The sequence below is a fragment of the Chiloscyllium punctatum genome, chromosome 19 (assembly GCF_047496795.1).
Source record: "Chiloscyllium punctatum isolate Juve2018m chromosome 19, sChiPun1.3, whole genome shotgun sequence".
Taxonomy (NCBI): Eukaryota; Metazoa; Chordata; class Chondrichthyes; order Orectolobiformes; family Hemiscylliidae; genus Chiloscyllium; species Chiloscyllium punctatum.
In genome coordinates, this window is record NC_092757.1 from 52,500,381 (window position 1) to 52,522,423 (window position 22,043).

Genomic DNA, 22,043 nt, shown 5'->3' on the forward strand with positions numbered 1-22,043 from the left:
AGTGTGTTAGTGAGTGCGATGTGGTGTTTGTATAAGTGTGTCAGTGAGAGGAATGCGGTTTTTGTGTAAGCGTGTCAGTGAGTGTGATGTGATGTTTGTGTAAGTGTGGCATTGAATGTAGTGTAGCATTTGTGTAAATGTGTCAGTGAGTGTGATGCAGTGTTTGTGGATGTGTGTCAGGGAGTGAGATGCGGTGTTTGTGTAAGTGTGTCAGTGAGAGGAATGCGGTGTTTGTGTAAGCGTGTCAGTGAGTGTGATGTGATGTTTGTGTAAGTGTGGCAGTGAGTGTGATGTAGCATTTGTGTAAATGTGTTAGTGAGTGTGATGCAGTGTTTGTGGATGTGTGTCAGGGAGTGTGATGCAGTGTTTGTGGATGTGTGTCAGGGAGTGTGATGTGGTGTTTGTGAAAGTGTTGTCAGTGAATGTAATGTAGAGTTTGTGTAAGTGTGTCAGTGAGTGCGTTGCGGAGTTTGTGGAAGTGTGTCAGTGAGTGTGATGTGGTGTTTGTATAAGTGTGTCAGTGAGTGTGATGCTGTGTTTGTGGACATGTGTCAGTACATCTGATGTAGTGTTTGTGTAAGTGTGTCAGTGAGTGTAATGTAGTGTTTGTGTAAGTGTGTCAGTGATTGTGATGTAGTGATTGTAGACGTGTGTCAGTATGTATGATGCAGTGTTTGTGGATGTGTGTCAGTGAGTATGATGTGGTATTTGCTTAAGTGTGTCAGTGAGTGTGATGTGATGTTTGTGTAAGTGTGGCAGTGTGTGTGATGAGGTGTTTGTGGAAGTATTTCAGTCAGTGTGATGCAATGTTTGTGTCAGTGTGTCAGTGAGTGTGATGCGGTGTTTGTGCAAGTATGTCAGTGAGTGAGATGTGGTGTTTGTATAAGTGTGTCAGTGAGTATGATGTGGGGATTGTGGAAATGTGTCAGTGAGTATGATGTGGTGTTTGTGGAAGTGTGTCAGTGAGTGTGATGTGGTGTTTCCTTAAGTGTTTCAGTCAGCGTGATGCAGTGTTTATGTAAGTGTGTCAGTGAGTGTGATGTAGCGTTTGTGTAAATGTGTCAGTGAGTGTGATGCAGTGTTTGTGGATGTGTGTCAGTGAGTGTGATGTGGTGTTTGTGTAAGTGAGTCAATGAGTGTTGTGTAATGTTTGTGTAATTGTTTCAGTGAGTGTGATGCGGAGTTTGTGCAAGTGTGTCAGTGAGTGTGATATAGTGATTGTGGACGTGTGTCAGTACGTATGATGTAGTGTTTGTGTAAGTGTGTCAGTTAGTATGATGCGGTGTTAGTGTAAGTGTATCAGTGAGTGAGATGCGGTGTTTGTGGAAGTGTGTCAGTGAGTGTGATGTGGTGTTTGCTTAAGTGTGTCAGTGAGTGTGATGTGATGTTTGTGTAAGTGTGGCAGTGAGTGTGATGTAGTGTTTGTGGAAGTGTGTCAGTCAGAGTGATGCAGTTTTTGTGTTAGTGCGTCAGTGAGTGTGATGTGGTGTTTGTGTAGATGTGCCAATGAGTGTGATGCAGTGTTTGTGGATGTGTATCAGTGAGTGTGATCTGGTGTTTGTGTAAGTGAGTCAATGAGTGTTATGTAATGTTTGTGGAATTGTTTCAGTGAGTGTGATGCAGTGTTTGTGGAAATGTGTCAGTGAGTGTGATGCGGAGATTGTGTAGATGTGCCAATGAGTGTGATGCAGTGTTTGTGGATGTGTATCAGTGAGTGTGATTCAGTGTTTGTGTGAGTGTGTCTGTGAAAGTGATGTTGTGTTTGTGTAAGTGTGTCAGTGAGTGTGATGTGGTATTTGTGTAAGAGTGTCAGAAAGTGCGATGCGGTGTTTGTGGAAGTGTGTCAGTGAGTGCAATGTGGTGTTTGCATAGTTGTGTCAGTGCTTATGATGCGGTGTTTGTGGAAGTGTAATCAGTGGGTGTGATGCTGTGTTTGTGTAAGTGTGTCAGTGAGTGTGATGTGGTGTTGGTGTAAGTGTGGCAGTAAGTGTGATGTGGTGTTTGTGTAAGAGTGTCAGTGAGGGTGATGTGGTGGTTGTATAAGTGTGTCAGTGAGTGAGATGCGGTGTTTGCGGAAGTTTGTCAGTGAGTGTGATATGGTGTTTTTGTAAGTGTGTTATTAGGTTTGATGTGGTGTTTGTGTTAGTGTGTCAGTGAGGGTGACATGGTGGTTGTGTAAGTGTGTTGGTGAGCGTGATGCATTGTTTGTGCAAGTGTGTCAGTGAGTGTGATGTTGTGATTGTGTAAGTGTGTCAGTGAGTGTAATGTCGTGGTTGTGTGTGCCAGTGAGTGTGATGCGTTGTTTATGTAAGTGTGTCATTGAATGTGATGCACAGTTTGTGTAAGTGCGTTGGTGAGTATGATGTGGTGTTTATGTAAGTGTGCAAGTAAGTGTGATGCAGTGTTTGTGTAGGTGTGTCAGTCAGTGTGGTGTAGTGTTTGTGTAAGTGTGTAGGTGAGTATGATGTGGTGTTGGTGAAAGTGTGTCAATGAATGTAATGTAGTGGTTGTGTAAGTGTGCTGCGGTGTTTGTGGACGTATGTCAGTGAGTGTGATGTGGTGTTAGTATAAGTGTATCAGTGAGTGTGATGCAGTACGTATCATGTAGTGTTTGTGTAAGTGTGTCGGTGAGTGTAATGTAGTGTTTGTGGAAGTGTGTCAGTGAGTGTGATGCGGAGTTTGTGCAAGTGTGTCAGTGTGTGTGTTGCAGTGTTTGTGGACGTGTGTCAGTACGTATGATGTAGTGTTTGTGTAAGTGTGTCAGTGAATGTAATGCAGTGTTTATGTAAGTGTGTCAGTGAGTGTGATGTAGTGTTTGTAGACGTGGGTCAGTACGTATGATGTAGTGTTTGTGTAAGTGTATTAGTGAGTGTGATGCGGAGTTTGTGCACGTGTGTCAGTGAGTGTGTTGCAGTGTTTGTGGACGTGTGTCAGTTAGTATGATGCGGTGTTTGTGTAATTGTGTCAGTGAGTGTGATGTGGTGTTTGTGGAGGTGGGTCTGTGAGTGAGATGCGGTGTTTGTGTAAGTGTGTCAGTGAATGTGATGTGGTGTTTGTGTAAGTGTGTCAGTGAGTATGATGTGGTGATTTTGTAAGTGTGTCAGTGAGTGTGATGTGGTGTTTGTTGGAGGTGGGTCTGTGAGTGAGATGCGGTAGTTGTTTAAGTGTCAGTGAGTGTGATGCGGTGTGTGTGGAGGTGGGTCTGTGAGTGTGATTTGGGGTTGTGTAAATGTGTCAGTGAGTGTGATGCAGTGTTTGTGGAGGTGTGTCTGTGAGTGAGATGCAGTGTTTGTGGAAGTGTGGCAGTTAGTGTGATGTAGTGTTTGTGGAGGTGTGTCAGTGAGTGTGATGATGTGTTTGTATAAGCGTGTCATTGAGTGTTATTCAGTGTTTGTGGAAGTGTGTCAGTATGTATGATGTAGTGTTTGTGTAAGTGTGTCAGTGAGTGTCATGCATTGTTTGTGTAAGAGTGTCAGTGAGTGAGATGCAGTGTTTGTGGACATGTGTCAGTACATCTGATGTAGTGTTTGTGTAAGTGTGTCAGTGAGTGTAATGTAGTGTTTGTGTAAGTGTGTCAGTGATTGTGATGTAGTGATTGTAGACGTGTGTCAGTATGTATGATGCAGTGTTTGTGGATGTGTGTCAGTGAGTATGATGTGGTATTTGCTTAAGTGTGTCAGTGAGTGTGATGTGATGTTTGTGTAAGTGTGGCAGTGTGTGTGATGAGGTGTTTGTGGAAGTATTTCAGTCAGTGTGATGCAGTGTTTGTGTAAGTGTGTCAGTGAGTGTGATGTGGTGTTTGTGTAAATATGTCAATGTGTGTGATGCAGTGTTTGTGGATGTGTGTCAGTGAGTGCGATGTGGTGTTTGTGTCAGTGTGTCAGTGAGTGCGATGCGGTGTTTGCGCAAGTATGTCAGTGAGTGTGATGTGGTGTTTGTATAAGTGTGTCAGTGAGTATGATGTGGGGATTGTGGAAATGTGTCAGTGAGTATGATGTGGTGTTTGTGGAAGTGTGTCAGTGAGTGTGATGTGGTGTTTCCTTAAGTGTTTCAGTCAGCGTGATGCAGTGTTTATGTAAGTGTGTCAGTGAGTGTGATGTAGCGTTTGTGTAAATGTGTCAGTGAGTGTGATGCAGTGTTTGTGGATGTGTGTCAGTGAGTGTGATGTGGTGTTTGTGTAAGTGAGTCAATGAGTGTTGTGTAATGTTTGTGTAATTGTTTCAGTGAGTGTGATGCGGAGTTTGTGCAAGTGTGTCAGTGAGTGTGATATAGTGATTGTGGACGTGTGTCAGTACGTATGATGTAGTGTTTGTGTAAGTGTGTCAGTTAGTATGATGCGGTGTTTGTGTAAGTGTATCAGTGAGTGAGATGCGGTGTTTGTGGAAGTGTGTCAGTGAGTGTGATGTGGTGTTTGCTTAAGTGTGTCAGTGAGTGTGATGTGATGTTTGTGTAAGTGTGGCAGTGAGTGTGATGTAGTGTTTGTGGAAGTTTTTCAGTCAGAGTGATGCAGTTTTTGTGTTAGTGCGTCAGTGAGTGTGATGCGGTGTTTGTGCAAGTATGTCAGTGAGTGAGATGTGGTGTTTGTATAAGTGTGTCAGTGAGTGTGATGTGGTGTTTGTGTAGAAGTGCCAATGAGTGTGATGCAGTGTTTGTGGATGTGTATCAGTGAGTGTGATGTGGTGTTTGTGTAAGTGAGTCAATGAGTGTTATGTAATGTTTGTGGAATTGTTTCAGTGAGTGTGATGCAGAGTTTGTGCAAGTGTGTCTGTGAGTGTGATGCAGTGTTTGTGGATTTGTGTCAGTACGTATGATGTAGTGTTTGTGTAACTGTGTCTATGAGTATGATTCAATGTTTGTGTGAGTGTGTCAGTGAGTGTGATGTGGTGGTTGTGCAATTGTGTCAGTGAGTGTGATGTGGTGTTTGTAGACATGGGTCTGTGAGTGAGATGCGGTGTTTGTGTAAGTGTGTCAGTGAGTGTGATGCGGTGTTTGTATAAGTGTGTCAGTGAGTATGATGCGGTGTTTGTGCATGTGTGTCAGTGAGTGCGATGTGATGTTTGTATAAGTGTGTCAGTGAGTGTGATGTGGTATTTGTGTAAGCGAGTGTAACGTGGTGTTTGTGTAAGTGTGTCAGTCAGTGTGATGTAGTGTTCTTGGAGGTGTGTCAGTGAGTATGATGAGGTGTTTGTGGAAGTGTGACAATGAGTGTGATGCGGTGTTTGTGCAAGTGTGTCAGTCAGTGTGATGCAGTGTTTGTGGAATTGTGTCAGTGAGTGTGATGTGGTGTTTGTGCAAGTGTGTCAGTGAGTGTGATGAGATGTTTGTGGAAGTGTGACAATGAGTGTGATGTGGTGTTTGTATAAGTTTGGCAGTGAGCGTGATGCGGTGTTTGTGTAAGTGAGTCAATGAGTGTTATGTAATGTTTGTGGAATTGTTTCAGTGAGTGTGATGCAGAGTTTGTGCAAGTGTGCCTGTGAGTGTGATGCAGTGTTTGTGGATTTGTGTCAGTACGTATGATGTAGTGTTTGTGTAACTGTGTCTGTGAGTATGATTCAGTGTTTGTGTGAGTGTGTCAGTGAGTGTGATGTGGTGGTTGTGCAATTGTGTCAGTGAGTGTGATGTGGTGTTTGTAGACATGGGTCTGTGAGTGAGATGCGGTGTTTGTGTAAGTGTGTCAGTGAGTGTGATGCGGTGTTTGTATAAGTGTGTCAGTGAGTATGATGCGGTGTTTGTGCAAGTGTGTCAGTGAGTGCGATGTGATGTTTGTATAAGTGTGTCAGTGAGTGTGATGTGGTATTTGTGTAAGCGGGTGTAACGTGGTGTTTGTGTAAGTGTGTCAGTCAGTGTGATGTAGTGTTCTTGGAGGTGTGTCAGTGAGTATGATGAGGTGTTTGTGGAAGTGTGACAATGAGTGTGATGCGGTGTTTGTATAAGTGTGTCAGTGAGTGTGATGCGGTGTTTGTGCAAGTGTGACAATGAGTGTGATGTGGTGTTTGTATAAGTGTGACAATGAGTGTGATGTGGTGTTTGTATAAGTGTGTCAGTGAGTGTGATGCGGTGTTTGTGCAAGTGTGACAATGAGTGTGATGTGGTGTTTGTATAAGTGTGTCAGTGAGAGTGACGTGTTGGTTGTGTAAGTGTGTTAGTGAGAGTAATGCGATGTTTGTGTAAGCGTGTCAGTGAGTGTGATGAGGTGTTTGTGGAAGTGTGACAATGAGTGTGATGTGGTGTTTGTATAAGTTTGGCAGTCAGTGTGATGCAGTGTTCGTGGAATTGTGTCAGTGAGTGTGATGTGGTGTTTGTGTAAGTGTGTCAGTGAGTGTGATGAGGTGTTTGAGGAAGTGTGACAATGAGTGTGATGTGGTGTTTGTATAAGTTTGTCAGTGAGTGTGATGCGGTGTTTGTGCAAGTGTGTTAGTGAGTGCGATGTGGTGTTTGTATAAGTGTGTCAGTGAGAGGAATGCGGTTTTTGTGTAAGCGTGTCAGTGAGTGTGCTGTGATGTTTGTGTAAGCGTGTCAGTGAGTGTGATGTGATGTTTGTGTAAGTGTGGCATTGAATGTAATGTAGCATTTGTGTAAATGTGTCAGTGAGTGTGATGCAGTGTTTGTGGATGTGTGTCAGGGAGTGAGATGCGGTGTTTGTGTAAGTGTGTCAGTGAGAGGAATGCGGTGTTGGTGTAAGCGTGTCAGTGAGTGTGATGTGATGTTTGTGTAAGTGTGGCAGTGAGTGTGATGTAGCATTTGTGTAAATGTGTTAGTGAGTGTGATGCAGTGTTTGTGGATGTGTGTCAGGGAGTGTGATGCAGTGTTTGTGGATGTGTGTCAGGGAGTGTGATGTGGTGTTTGTGAAAGTGTTGTCAGTGAATGTAATGTAGTGTTTGTGTAAGTGTGTCAGTGAGTGCGTTGCGGAGTTTGTGGAAGTATGTCAGTGAGTGTGATGTGGTGTTTGAATAAGTGTGTCAGTGAGTGTGATGCTGTGTTTGTGGACATGTGTCAGTACATCTGATGTAGTGTTTGTGTAAGTGTGTCAGTGAGTGTAATGTAGTGTTTGTGTAAGTGTGTCAGTGATTGTGATGTAGTGATTGTAGACGTGTGTCAGTATGTATGATGCAGTGTTTGTGGATGTGTGTCAGTGAGTATGATGTGGTATTTGCTTAAGTGTGTCAGTGAGTGTGATGTGATGTTTGTGTAAGTGTGGCAGTGTGTGTGATGAGGTGTTTGTGGAAGTATTTTAGTCAGTGTGATGCAATGTTTGTGTCAGTGTGTCAGTGAGTGTGATGCGGTGTTTGTGCAAGTATGTCAGTGAGTGAGATGTGGTGTTTGTATAAGTGTGTCAGTGAGTATGATGTGGGGATTGTGGAAATGTGTCAGTGAGTATGATGTGGTGTTTGTGGAAGTGTGTCAGTGAGTGTGATGTGGTGTTTCCTTAAGTATTTCAGTCAGCGTGATGCAGTGTTTATGTAAGTGTGTCAGTGAGTGTGATGTAGCGTTTGTGTAAATGTGTCAGTGACTGTGATGCAGTGTTTGTGGATGTGTGTCAGTGAGTGTGATGTGGTGTTTGTGTAAGTGAGTCAATGAGTGTTGTGTAATGTTTGTGTAATTGTTTCAGTGAGTGTGATGCGGAGTTTGTGCAAGTGTGTCAGTGAGTGTGATATAGTGATTGTGGACGTGTGTCAGTACGTATGATGTAGTGTTTGTGTAAGTGTGTCAGTTAGTATGATGCGGTGTTAGTGTAAGTGTATCAGTGAGTGAGATGCGGTGTTTGTGGAAGTGTGTCAGTGAGTGTGATGTGGTGTTTGTATAAGTGTGTCAGTGAGTGTGATGCGGTGTTTGTGCAAGTGTGACAGTGAGTGTGATGTGGTGTTTGTATAAGTGTGTCAGTGAGAGTGACGTGTTGGTTGTGTAAGTGTGTCAGTGAGAGTAATGCGATGTTTGTGTAAGCGTGTCAGTGACTGTGATGAGGTGTTTGTGGAAGTGTGACAATGAGTGTGATGTGGTGTTTGTATAAGTTTGGCAGTGAGCGTGATGCGGTGTTTGTGTAAGTGAGTCAATGAGTGTTATGTAATGTTTGTGGAATTGTTTCAGTGAGTGTGATGCAGAGTTTGTGCAAGTGTGCCTGTGAGTGTGATGCAGTGTTTGTGGATTTGTGTCAGTACGTATGATGTAGTGTTTGTGTAACTGTGTCTGTGAGTATGATTCAGTGTTTGTGTGAGTGAGTCAGTGAGTGTGATGTGGTGGTTGTGCAATTGTGTCAGTGAGTGTGATGTGGTGTTTGTAGACATGGGTCTGTGAGTGAGATGCGGTGTTTGTGTAAGTGTGTCAGTGAGTGTGATGCGGTGTTTGTATAAGTGTGTCAGTGAGTATGATGCGGTGTTTGTGCATGTGTGTCAGTGAGTGCGATGTGATGTTTGTATAAGTGTGTCAGTGAGTGTGATGTGGTATTTGTGTAAGCGAGTGTAACGTGGTGTTTGTGTAAGTGTGTCAGTCAGTGTGATGTAGTGTTCTTGGAGGTGTGTCAGTGAGTATGATGAGGTGTTTGTGGAAGTGTGACAACGAGTGTGATGCGGTGTTTGTGCAAGTGTGTCAGTCAGTGTGATGCAGTGTTTGTGGAATTGTGTCAGTGAGTGTGATGTGGTGTTTGTGCAAGTGTGTCAGTGAGTGTGATGAGATGTTTGTGGAAGTGTGACAATGAGTGTGATGTGGTGTTTGTATAAGTGTGTCAGTGAGTGTGATGCGGTGTTTGTGCAAGTGTGACAATGAGTGTGATGTGGTGTTTGTATAAGTGTGTCAGTGAGAGTGACGTGTTGGTTGTGTAAGTGTGTCAGTGAGAGTAATGCGATGTTTGTGTAAGCGTGTCAGTGAGTGTGATGAGGTGTTTGTGGAAGTGTGGCAATGAGTGTGATGTGGTGTTTGTATAAGTTTGGCAGTGAGCGTGATGCGGTGTTTGTGTAAGTGAGTCAATGAGTGTTATGTAATGTTTGTGGAATTGTTTCAGTGAGTGTGATGCAGAGTTTGTGCAAGTGTGCCTGTGAGTGTGATGCAGTGTTTGTGGATTTGTGTCAGTACGTATGATGTAGTGTTTGTGTAACTGTGTCTGTGAGTATGATTCAGTGTTTGTGTGAGTGTGTCAGTGAGTGTGATGTGGTGGTTGTGCAATTGTGTCAGTGAGTGTGATGTGGTGTTTGTAGACATGGGTCTGTGAGTGAGATGCGGTGTTTGTGTAAGTGTGTCAGTGAGTGTGATGCGGTGTTTGTATAAGTGTGTCAGTGAGTATGATGCGGTGTTTGTGCAAGTGAGTCAGTGAGTGCGATGTGATGTTTGTATAAGTGTGTCAGTGAGTGTGATGTGGTATTTGTGTAAGCGGGTGTAACGTGGTGTTTGTGTAAGTGTGTCAGTCAGTGTGATGTAGTGTTCTTGGAGGTGTGTCAGTGAGTATGATGAGGTTTTTTTTTGGAAGTGTGACAATGAGTGTGATGCGGTGTTTGTGCAAGTGTGTCAGTCAGTGTGATGCAGTGTTTGTGGAATGGTGTCAGTGAGTGTGATGTGGTGTTTGTGCAAGTGTGTCAGTGAGTGTGATGAGATGTTTGTGGAAGTGTGACAATGAGTGTGATGTGGTGTTTGTATAAGTGTGTCAGTGAGTGTGATGCGGTGATTGTGCAAGTGTGACAATGAGTGTGATGTGGTGTTTGTATAAGTGTGTCAGTGAGAGTGACGTGTTGGTTGTGTAAGTGTGTCAGTGAGAGTAATGCGATGTTTGTGTAAGCGTGTCAGTGAGTGTGATGAGGTGTTTGTGGAAGTGTGACAATGAGTGTGATGTGGTGTTTGTATAAGTTTGGCAGTCAGTGTGATGCAGTGTTCGTGGAATTGTGTCAGTGAGTGTGATGTGGTGTTTGTGTAAGTGTGTCAGTGAGTGTGATGAGGTGTTTGAGGAAGTGTGACAATGAGTGTGATGTGGTGTTTGTATAAGTTTGTCAGTGAGTGTGATGCGGTGTTTGTGCAAGTGTGTTAGTGAGTGCGATGTGTTTGTATAAGTGTGTCAGTGAGAGGAATGCGGTTTTTGTGTAAGCGTGTCAGTGAGTGTGATGTGATGTTTGTGTAAGCGTGTCAATGAGTGTGATGTGATGTTTGTGTAAGTGTGGCATTGAATGTAATGTAGCATTTGTGTAAATGTGTTAGTGAGTGTGATGCAGTGTTTGTGGATGTGTGTCAGGGAGTGTGATGCAGTGTTTGTGGATGTGTGTCAGGTAGTGTGATGTGGTGTTTGTGAAAGTGTTGTCAGTGAATGTAATGTAGTGTTTGTGTAAGTGTGTCAGTGAGTGCGTTGCGGAGTTTGTGGAAGTGTGTCAGTGAGTGTGATGTGGTGTTTGTATAAGTGTGTCAGTGAGTGTGATGCTGTGTTTGTGGACATGTGTCAGTACATCTGATGTAGTGTTTGTGTAAGTGTGTCAGTGAGTGTAATGTAGTGTTTGTGTAAGTGTGTCAGTGATTGTGATGTAGTGATTGTAGACGTGTGTCAGTATGTATGATGCAGTGTTTGTGGATGTGTGTCAGTGAGTATGATGTGGTATTTGCTTAAGTGTGTCAGTGAGTGTGATGTGATGTTTGTGTAAGTGTGGCAGTGTGTGTGATGAGGTGTTTGTGGAAGTATTTCAGTCAGTGTGATGCAATGTTTGTGTCAGTGTGTCAGTGAGTGTGATGCGGTGTTTGTGCAAGTATGTCAGTGAGTGAGATGTGGTGTTTGTATAAGCGTGTCAGTGAGTATGATGTGGGGATTGTGGAAATGTGTCAGTGAGTATGATGTGGTGTTTGTGGAAGTGTGTCAGTGAGTGTGATGTGGTGTTTCCTTAAGTGTTTCAGTCAGCGTGATGCAGTGTTTATGTAAGTGTGTCAGTGAGTGTGATGTAGCGTTTGTGTAAATGTGTCAGTGAGTGTGATGCAGTGTTTGTGGATGTGTGTCAGTGAGTGTGATGTGGTGTTTGTGTAAGTGAGTCAATGAGTGTTGTGTAATGTTTGTGTAATTGTTTCAGTGAGTGTGATGCGGAGTTTGTGCAAGTGTGTCAGTGAGTGTGATATAGTGATTGTGGACGTGTGTCAGTACGTATGATGTAGTGTTTGTGTAAGTGTGTCAGTTAGTATGATGCGGTGTTAGTGTAAGTGTATCAGTGAGTGAGATGCGGTGTTTGTGGAAGTGTGTCAGTGAGTGTGATGTGGTGTTTGCTTAAGTGTGTCAGTGAGTGTGATGTGATGTTTGTGTAAGTGTGGCAGTGAGTGTGATGTAGTGTTTGTGGAAGTGTGTCAGTCAGAGTGATGCAGTTTTTGTGTTAGTGCGTCAGTGAGTGTGATGTGGTGTTTGTGTAGATGTGCCAATGAGTGTGATGCAGTGTTTGTGGATGTGTATCAGTGAGTGTTATCTGGTGTTTGTGTAAGTGAGTCAATGAGTGTTATGTAATGTTTGTGGAATTGTTTCAGTGAGTGTGATGCAGTGTTTGTGGAAATGTGTCAGTGAGTGTGATGCGGAGATTGTGCAAGTGTGTCAGTGAGTATGATGTAGTGTTTGTGTACGATTATCAGTGAGTGTGATTCAGTGTTTTTGTGAGTGTGTCTGTGAAAGTGATGTTGTGTTTGTGTAAGTGTGTCAGTGAGTGTGATGTGGTATTTGTGTAAGAGTGTCAGAAAGTGCGATGCGGTGTTTGTGGAAGTGTGTCAGTGAGTGCAATGTGGTGTTTGCATAGGTGTGTCAGTGCTTATGATGCGGTGTTTGTGGAAGTGTAATCAGTGGGTGTGATGCTGTGTTTGTGTAAGTGTGTCAGTGAGTGTGATGTGGTGTTGGTGTAAGTGTGGCAGTAAGTGTGATGTGGTGTTTGTGTAAGAGTGTCAGTGAGGGTGATGTGGTGGTTGTATAAGTGTGTCAGTGAGTGAGATGCGGTGTTTGCGGAAGTTTGTCAGTGAGTGTGATATGGTGTTTTTGTAAGTGTGTCATTAGGTTTGATGTGGTGTTTGTGTTAGTGTGTCAGTGAGGGTGACATGGTGGTTGTGTAAGTGTGTTGGTGAGCGTAATGCATTGTTTGTGCAAGTGTGTCAGTGAGTGTGATGTTGTGATTGTGTAAGTGTGTCAGTGAGTGTAATGTCGTGGTTGTGTGTGCCAGTGAGTGTGATGCGTTGTTTATGTAAGTGTGTCATTGAATGTGATGCGCAGTTTGTGTAAGTGCGTTGGTGAGTATGATGTGGTGTTTATGTAAGTGTGCAAGTAAGTGTGATGCAGTGTTTGTGTAGGTGTGTCAGTCAGTGTGGTGTAGTGTTTGTGTAAGTGTGTAGGTGAGTATGATGTGGTGTTGGTGAAAGTGTGTCAATGAATGTAATGTAGTGGTTGTGTAAGTGTGCTGCGGTGTTTGTGGACGTATGTCAGTGAGTGTGATGTGGTGTTAGTATAAGTGTGTCAGTGAGTGTGATGCAGTACGTATCATGTAGTGTTTGTGTAAGTGTGTCAGTGAGTGTAATGTAGTGTTTGTGGAAGTGTGTCAGTGAGTGTGATGCGGAGTTTGTGCAAGTGTGTCAGTGTGTGTGTTGCAGTGTTTGTGGACGTGTGTCAGTACGTATGATGTAGTGTTTGTGTAAGTGTGTCAGTGAATGTAATGCAGTGTTTATGTAAGTGTGTCAGTGAGTGCGATGTAGTGTTTGTAGACGTGGGTCAGTACGTATGATGTAGTGTTTGTGTAAGTGTATTAGTGAGTGTGATGCGGAGTTTGTGCACGTGTGTCAGTGAGTGTGTTGCAGTGTTTGTGGACGTGTGTCAGTTAGTATGATGCGGTGTTTGTGTAATTGTGTCAGTGAGTGTGATGTGGTGTTTGTGGAGGTGGGTCTGTGAGTGAGATGCGGTGTTTGTGTAAGTGTGTCAGTGAATGTGATGTGGTGTTTGTGTAAGTGTGTCAGTGAGTATGATGTGGTGATTTTGTAAGTGTGTCAGTGAGTGTGATGTGGTGTTTGTTGGAGGTGGGTCTGTGAGTGAGATGCGGTAGTTGTTTAAGTGTCAGTGAGTGTGATGCGGTGTGTGTGGAGGTGGGTCTGTGAGTGTGATTTGGGGTTGTGTAATTGTGTCAGTGAGTGTGATGCAGTGTTTGTGGAGGTGTGTCTGTGAGTGAGATGCAGTGTTTGTGGAGGTGTGGCAGTTAGTGTGATGTAGTGTTTGTGGAGGTGTGTCAGTGAGTGCGATGTGGTGTTTGTGTCAGTGTGTCAGTGAGTGCGATGCGGTGTTTGCGCAAGTATGTCAGTGAGTGTGATGTGGTGTTTGTATAAGTGTGTCAGTGAGTATGATGTGGGGATTGTGGAAATGTGTCAGTGAGTATGATGTGGTGTTTGTGGAAGTGTGTCAGTGAGTGTGATGTGGTGTTTCCTTAAGTGTTTCAGTCAGCGTGATGCAGTGTTTATGTAAGTGTGTCAGTGAGTGTGATGTAGCGTTTGTGTAAATGTGTCAGTGAGTGTGATGCAGTGTTTGTGGATGTGTGTCAGTGAGTGTGATGTGGTGTTTGTGTAAGTGAGTCAATGAGTGTTGTGTAATGTTTGTGTAATTGTTTCAGTGAGTGTGATGCGGAGTTTGTGCAAGTGTGTCAGTGAGTGTGATATAGTGATTGTGGACGTGTGTCAGTACGTATGATGTAGTGTTTGTGTAAGTGTGTCAGTTAGTATGATGCGGTGTTTGTGTAAGTGTATCAGTGAGTGAGATGCGGTGTTTGTGGAAGTGTGTCAGTGAGTGTGATGTGGTGTTTGCTTAAGTGTGTCAGTGAGTGTGATGTGATGTTTGTGTAAGTGTGGCAGTGTGTGTGATGAGGTGTTTGTGGAAGTATTTCAGTCAGTGTGATGCAATGTTTGTGTCAGTGTGTCAGTGAGTGTGATGCGGTGTTTGTGCAAGTATGTCAGTGAGTGAGATGTGGTGTTTGTATAAGCGTGTCAGTGAGTATGGTGTGGGGATTGTGGAAATGTGTCAGTGAGTATGATGTGGTGTTTGTGGAAGTGTGTCAGTGAGTGTGATGTGGTGTTTCCTTAAGTGTTTCAGTCAGCGTGATGCAGTGTTTATGTAAGTGTGTCAGTGAGTGTGATGTAGCGTTTGTGTAAATGTGTCAGTGAGTGTGATGCAGTGTTTGTGGATGTGTGTCAGTGAGTGTGATGTGGTGTTTGTGTAAGCGTGTCAGTGAGTGTGATGAGGTGATGGTGGAAGTGTGACAATGAGTGTGATGTGGTGTTTGTATAAGTTTGGCAGTGAGCGTGATGCGGTGTTTGTGTATTTGTGTCAGTGATTATGATGTGGTGTTTGTGAAAGTATGTCAGTGAATGTAATGTAGTGGTTGTGTAAGTGTGTCAGTGAGTGTGATGCAGTGTTTGTGTAAGTGTGTCCGTGAGTGTCATGTGGTGTTTGTATAAGTGTGTCAGTGAGTGTGATGCAGTGTTTGTGGACGTGTGTCAGTACGTAATGATGTAGTGTTTGTGTAAGTGTGTCAGCGTGTGTAATGAGTGTTTGTGTAAGTGTGTCAGCGAGTGTAATGTAGTGTTTGTGTGCAAGTGTATCAGTGAGTGTGATAGGAGGTTTGTGTAAGTCTGTCAGTGAGTTGATTTGGTGTTTGTGTAAGTGTGTCAGTCAGTGTGATGCAGTGTTCGTGGAATTGTGTCAGTGAGTGTGATGTGGTGTTTGTGTAAGTGTGTCAGTGAGTGTGATGAGGTGTTTGAGGAAGTGTGACAATGAGTGTGATGTGGTGTTTGTATAAGTTTGTCAGTGAGTGTGATGCGGTGTTTGTGCAAGTGTGTTAGTGAGTGCAATGTGGTGTTTGTATAAGTGTGTCAGTGAGAGGAATGTGGTTTTTGTGTAAGCGTGTCAGTGAGTGTGATGTGATGTTTGTGTAAGCGTGTCAGTGAGTGTGATGTGATGTTTGTGTAAGTGTGGCATTGAATGTAATGTAGCATTTGTGTAAATGTGTCAGTGAGTGTGATGCAGTGTTTGTGGATGTGTCTCAGGGAGTGAGATGCGGTGTTTGTGTAAGTGTGTCAGTGAGAGGAATGCGGTGTTTGTGTAAGCGTGTCAGTGAGTGTGATGTGATGTTTGTGTAAGTGTGGCAGTGAGTGTGATGTAGCATTTGTGTAAATGTGTTAGTGCGTGTGATGCAGTGTTTGTGGATGTGTGTCAGGGAGTGTGATGCAGTGTTTGTGGATGTGTGTCAGGGAGTGTGATGTGGTGTTTGTGAAAGTGTTGTCAGTGAATGTAATGTAGTGTTTGTGTAAGTGTGTCAGTGAGTGCGTTGCGGAGTTTGTGGAAGTATGTCAGTGAGTGTGATGTGGTGTTTGTATAAGTGTGTCAGTGAGTGTGATGCTGTGTTTGTGGACATGTGTCAGTACATCTGATGTAGTGTTTGTGTAAGTGTGTCAGTGAGTGTAATGTAGTGTTTGTGTAAGTGTGTCAGTGATTGTGATGTAGTGATTGTAGACGTGTGTCAGTATGTATGATGCAGTGTTTGTGGATGTGTGTCAGTGAGTATGATGTGGTATTTGCTTAAGTGTGTCAGTGAGTGTGATGTGATGTTTGTGTAAGTGTGGCAGTGTGTGTGATGAGGTGTTTGTGGAAGTATTTCAGTCAGTGTGATGCAATGTTTGTGTCAGTGTGTCAGTGAGTGTGATGCGGTGTTTGTGCAAGTATGTCAGTGAGTGAGATGTGGTGTTTGTATAAGCGTGTCAGTGAGTATGATGTGGGGATTGTGGAAATGTGTCAGTGAGTATGATGTGGTGTTTGTGGAAGTGTGTCAGTGAGTGTGATGTGGTGTTTCCTTAAGTGTTTCAGTCAGCGTGATGCAGTGTTTATGTAAGTGTGTCAGTGAGTGTGATGTAGCGTTTGTGTAAATGTGTCAGTGAGTGTGATGCAGTGTTTGTGGATGTGTGTCAGTGAGTGTGATGTGGTGTTTGTGTAAGTGAGTCAATGAGTGTTGTGTAATGTTTGTGTAATTGTTTCAGTGAGTGTGATGCGGAGTTTGTGCAAGTGTGTCAGTGAGTGTGATATAGTGATTGTGGACGTGTGTCAGTACGTATGATGTAGTGTTTGTGTAAGTGTGTCAGTTAGTATGATGCGGTGTTAGTGTAAGTGTATCAGTGAGTGAGATGCGGTGTTTGTGGAAGTGTGTCAGTGAGTGTGATGTGGTGTTTGCTTAAGTGTGTCAGTGAGTGTGATGTGATGTTTGTGTAAGTGTGGCAGTGAGTGTGATGTAGTGTTTGTGGAAGTGTGTCAGTCAGAGTGATGCAGTTTTTGTGTTAGTGCGTCAGTGAGTGTGATGTGGTGTTTGTGTAGATGTGCCAATGAGTGTGATGCAGTGTTTGTGGATGTGTATCAGTGAGTGTGATCTGGTGTTTGTGTAAGTGAGTCAATGAGTGTTATGTAATGTTTGTGGAATTGTTTCAGTGAGTGTGATGCAGTGTTTGTGGAAATGTGTCAGTGAGTGTGATGCGGAGATTGTGCAAGTGTGTCAGTGAGTATGATGTCGTGTTTGTGTACGATTATCAGTGAGTGTGATTCAGTGTTTGTGTGAGTGTGTCTGTGAAAGTGATGTTGTGTTTGTGTAAGTGTGTCAGTGAGTGTGATGTGGTATTTGTGTAAGAGTGTCAGAAAGTGCGATGCGGTGTTTGTGGAAGTGTGTCAGTGAGTGCAATGTGGTGTTTGCATAGGTGTGTCAGTGCTTATGATGCGGTGTTTGTGGAAGTGTAATCAGTGGGTGTGATGCTGTGTTTGTGTAAGTGTGTCAGTGAGTGTGATGTGGTGTTGGTGTAAGTGTGGCAGTAAGTGTGATGTGGTGTTTGTGTAAGAGTGTCAGTGAGGGTGATGTGGTGGTTGTATAAGTGTGTCAGTGAGTGAGATGCGGTGTTTGCGGAAGTTTGTCAGTGAGTGTGATATGGTGTTTTTGTAAGTGTGTCATTAGGTTTGATGTGGTGTTTGTGTTAGTGTGTCAGTGAGGGTGACATGGTTGTGTAAGTGTGTTGGTGAGCGTAATGCATTGTTTGTGCAAGTGTGTCAGTGAGTGTGATGTTGTGATTGTGTAAGTGTGTCAGTGAGTATGATGTGGTGTTTGTGTAAGCGTGTCAGTGAGTGTGATGAGGTGATGGTGGAAGTGTGACAATGAGTGTGATGTGGTGTTTGTATAAGTTTGGCAGTGAGCGTGATGCGGTGTTTGTGTATTTGTGTCAGTGATTATGATGTGGTGTTTGTGAAAGTATGTCAGTGAATGTAATGTAGTGGTTGTGTAAGTTTGTCAGTGAGTGTGATGCAGTGTTTGTGTAAGTGTGTCCGTGAGTGTCATGTGGTGTTTGTATAAGTGTGTCAGTGAGTGTGACGCAGTGTTTGTGGACGTGTGTCAGTACGTAATGATGTAGTGTTTGTGTAAGTGTGTCAGCGTGTGTAATGAGTGTTTGTGTAAGTGTGTCAGCGAGTGTAATGTAGTGTTTGTGTGCAAGTGTATCAGTGAGTGTGATAGGAGGTTTGTGTAAGTCTGTCAGTGAGTTGATTTGGTGTTTGTGTAAGTGTGTCAGTCAGTGTGATGCAGTGTTCGTGGAATTGTGTCAGTGAGTGTGATGTGGTGTTTGTGTAAGTGTGTCAGTGAGTGTGATGAGGTGTTTGAGGAAGTGTGACAATGAGTGTGATGTGGTGTTTGTATAAGTTTGTCAGTGAGTGTGATGCGGTGTTTGTGCAAGTGTGTTAGTGAGTGCAATGTGGTGTTTGTATAAGTGTGTCAGTGAGAGGAATGCGGTTTTTGTGTAAGCGTGTCAGTGAGTGTGATGTGATGTTTGTGTAAGCGTGTCAGTGAGTGTGATGTGATGTTTGTGTAAGTGTGGCATTGAATGTAATGTAGCATTTGTGTAAATGTGTCAGTGAGTGTGATGCAGTGTTTGTGGATGTGTGTCAGGGAGTGAGATGCGGTGTTTGTGTAAGTGTGTCAGTGAGAGGAATGCGGTGTTTGTGTAAGCGTGTCAGTGAGTGTGATGTGATGTTTGTGTAAGTGTGGCAGTGAGTGTGATGTAGCATTTGTGTAAATGTGTTAGTGCGTGTGATGCAGTGTTTGTGGATGTGTGTCAGGGAGTGTGATGCAGTGTTTGTGGATGTGTGTCAGGGAGTGTGATGTGGTGTTTGTGAAAGTGTTGTCAGTGAATGTAATGTAGTGTTTGTGTAAGTGTGTCAGTGAGTGCGTTGCGGAGTTTGTGGAAGTATGTCAGTGAGTGTGATGTGGTGTTTGTATAAGTGTGTCAGTGAGTGTGATGCTGTGTTTGTGGACATGTGTCAGTACATCTGATGTAGTGTTTGTGTAAGTGTGTCAGTGAGTGTAATGTAGTGTTTGTGTAAGTGTGTCAGTGATTGTGATGTAGTGATTGTAGACGTGTGTCAGTATGTATGATGCAGTGTTTGTGGATGTGTGTCAGTGAGTATGATGTGGTATTTGCTTAAGTGTGTCAGTGAGTGTGATGTGATGTTTGTGTAAGTGTGGCAGTGTGTGTGATGAGGTGTTTGTGGAAGTATTTCAGTCAGTGTGATGCAATGTTTGTGTCAGTGTGTCAGTGAGTGTGATGCGGTGTTTGTGCAAGTATGTCAGTGAGTGAGATGTGGTGTTTGTATAAGCGTGTCAGTGAGTATGATGTGGGGATTGTGGAAATGTGTCAGTGAGTATGATGTGGTGTTTGTGGAAGTGTGTCAGTGAGTGTGATGTGGTGTTTCCTTATGTGTTTCAGTCAGCGTGATGCAGTGTTTATGTAAGTGTGTCAGTGAGTGTGATGTAGCGTTTGTGTAAATGTGTCAGTGAGTGTGATGCAGTGTTTGTGGATGTGTGTCAGTGAGTGTGATGTGGTGTTTGTGTAAGTGAGTCAATGAGTGTTGTGTAATGTTTGTGTAATTGTTTCAGTGAGTGTGATGCGGAGTTTGTGCAAGTGTGTCAGTGAGTGTGATATAGTGATTGTGGACGTGTGTCAGTACGTATAATGTAGTGTTTGTGTAAGTGTGTCAGTTAGTATGATGCGGTGTTAGTGTAAGTGTATCAGTGAGTGAGATGCGGTGTTTGTGGAAGTGTGTCAGTGAGTGTGATGTGGTGTTTGCTTAAGTGTGTCAGTGAGTGTGATGTGATGTTTGTGTAAGTGTGGCAGTGAGTGTGATGTAGTGTTTGTGGAAGTGTGTCAGTCAGAGTGATGCAGTTTTTGTGTTAGTGCGTCAGTGAGTGTGATGTGGTGTTTGTGTAGATGTGCCAATGAGTGTGATGCAGTGTTTGTGGATGTGTATCAGTGAGTGTTATCTGGTGTTTGTGTAAGTGAGTCAATGAGTGTTATGTAATGTTTGTGGAATTGTTTCAGTGAGTGTGATGCAGTGTTTGTGGAAATGTGTCAGTGAGTGTGATGCGGAGATTGTGCAAGTGTGTCAGTGAGTATGATGTAGTGTTTGTGTACGATTATCAGTGAGTGTGATTCAGTGTTTGTGTGAGTGTGTCTGTGAAAGTGATGTTGTGTTTGTGTAAGTGTGTCAGTGAGTGTGATGTGGTATTTGTGTAAGAGTGTCAGAAAGTGCGATGCGGTGTTTGTGGAAGTGTGTCAGTGAGTGCAATGTGGTGTTTGCATAGGTGTGTCAGTGCTTATGATGCGGTGTTTGTGGAAGTGTAATCAGTGGGTGTGATGCTGTGTTTGTGTAAGTGTGTCAGTGAGTGTGATGTGGTGTTGGTGTAAGTGTGGCAGTAAGTGTGATGTGGTGTTTGTGTAAGAGTGTCAGTGAGGGTGATGTGGTGGTTGTATAAGTGTGTCAGTGAGTGAGATGCGGTGTTTGCGGAAGTTTGTCAGTGAGTGTGATATGGTGTTTTTGTAAGTGTGTCATTAGGTTTGATGTGGTGTTTGTGTTAGTGTGTCAGTGAGGGTGACATGGTGGTTGTGTAAGTGTGTTGGTGAGCGTAATGCATTGTTTGTGCAAGTGTGTCAGTGAGTGTGATGTTGTGATTGTGTAAGTGTGTCAGTGAGTGTAATGTCGTGGTTGTGTGTGCCAGTGAGTGTGATGCGTTGTTTATGTAAGTGTGTCATTGAATGTGATGCGCAGTTTGTGTAAGTGCGTTGGTGAGTATGATGTGGTGTTTATGTAAGTGTGCAAGTAAGTGTGATGCAGTGTTTGTGTAGGTGTGTCAGTCAGTGTGGTGTAGTGTTTGTGTAAGTGTGTAGGTGAGTATGATGTGGTGTTGGTGAAAGTGTGTCAATGAATGTAATGTAGTGGTTGTGTAAGTGTGCTGCGGTGTTTGTGGACGTATGTCAGTGAGTGTGATGTGGTGTTAGTATAAGTGTGTCAGTGAGTGTGATGCAGTACGTATCATGTAGTGTTTGTGTAAGTGTGTCAGTGAGTGTAATGTAGTGTTTGTGGAAGTGTGTCAGTGAGTGTGATGCGGAGTTTGTGCAAGTGTGTCAGTGTGTGTGTTGCAGTGTTTGTGGACGTGTGTCAGTACGTATGATGTAGTGTTTGTGTAAGTGTGTCAGTGAATGTAATGCAGTGTTTATGTAAGTGTGTCAGTGAGTGCGATGTAGTGTTTGTAGACGTGGGTCAGTACGTATGATGTAGTGTTTGTGTAAGTGTATTAGTGAGTGTGATGCGGAGTTTGTGCACGTGTGTCAGTGAGTGTGTTGCAGTGTTTGTGGACGTGTGTCAGTTAGTATGATGCGGTGTTTGTGTAATTGTGTCAGTGAGTGTGATGTGGTGTTTGTGGAGGTGGGTCTGTGAGTGAGATGCGGTGTTTGTGTAAGTGTGTCAGTGAATGTGATGTGGTGTTTGTGTAAGTGTGTCAGTGAGTATGATGTGGTGATTTTGTAAGTGTGTCAGTGAGTGTGATGTGGTGTTTGTTGGAGGTGGGTCTGTGAGTGAGATGCGGTAGTTGTTTAAGTGTCAGTGAGTGTGATGCGGTGTGTGTGGAGATGGGTCTGTGAGTGTGATTTGGGGTTGTGTAATTGTGTCAGTGAGTGTGATGCAGTGTTTGTGGAGGTGTGTCTGTGAGTGAGATGCAGTGTTTGTGGAGGTGTGGCAGTTAGTGTGATGTAGTGTTTGTGGAGGTGTGTCAGTGAGTGCGATGTGGTGTTTGTGTCAGTGTGTCAGTGAGTGCGATGCGGTGTTTGCGCAAGTATGTCAGTGAGTGTGATGTGGTGTTTGTATAAGTGTGTCAGTGAGTATGATGTGGGGATTGTGGAAATGTGTCAGTGAGTATGATGTGGTGTTTGTGGAAGTGTGTCAGTGAGTGTGATGTGGTGTTTCCTTAAGTGTTTCAGTCAGCGTGATGCAGTGTTTATGTAAGTGTGTCAGTGAGTGTGATGTAGCGTTTGTGTAAATGTGTCAGTGAGTGTGATGCAGTGTTTGTGGATGTGTGTCAGTGAGTGTGATGTGGTGTTTGTGTAAGTGAGTCAATGAGTGTTGTGTAATGTTTGTGTAATTGTTTCAGTGAGTGTGATGCGGAGTTTGTGCAAGTGTGTCAGTGAGTGTGATATAGTGATTGTGGACGTGTGTCAGTACGTATGATGTAGTGTTTGTGTAAGTGTGTCAGTTAGTATGATGCGGTGTTTGTGTAAGTGTATCAGTGAGTGAGATGCGGTGTTTGTGGAAGTGTGTCAGTGAGTGTGATGTGGTGTTTGCTTAAGTGTGTCAGTGAGTGTGATGTGATGTTTGTGTAAGTGTGGCAGTGTGTGTGATGAGGTGTTTGTGGAAGTATTTCAGTCAGTGTGATGCAATGTTTGTGTCAGTGTGTCAGTGAGTGTGATGCGGTGTTTGTGCAAGTATGTCAGTGAGTGAGATGTGGTGTTTGTATAAGCGTGTCAGTGAGTATGGTGTGGGGATTGTGGAAATGTGTCAGTGAGTATGATGTGGTGTTTGTGGAAGTGTGTCAGTGAGTGTGATGTGGTGTTTCCTTAAGTGTTTCAGTCAGCGTGATGCAGTGTTTATGTAAGTGTGTCAGTGAGTGTGATGTAGCGTTTGTGTAAATGTGTCAGTGAGTGTGATGCAGTGTTTGTGGATGTGTGTCAGTGAG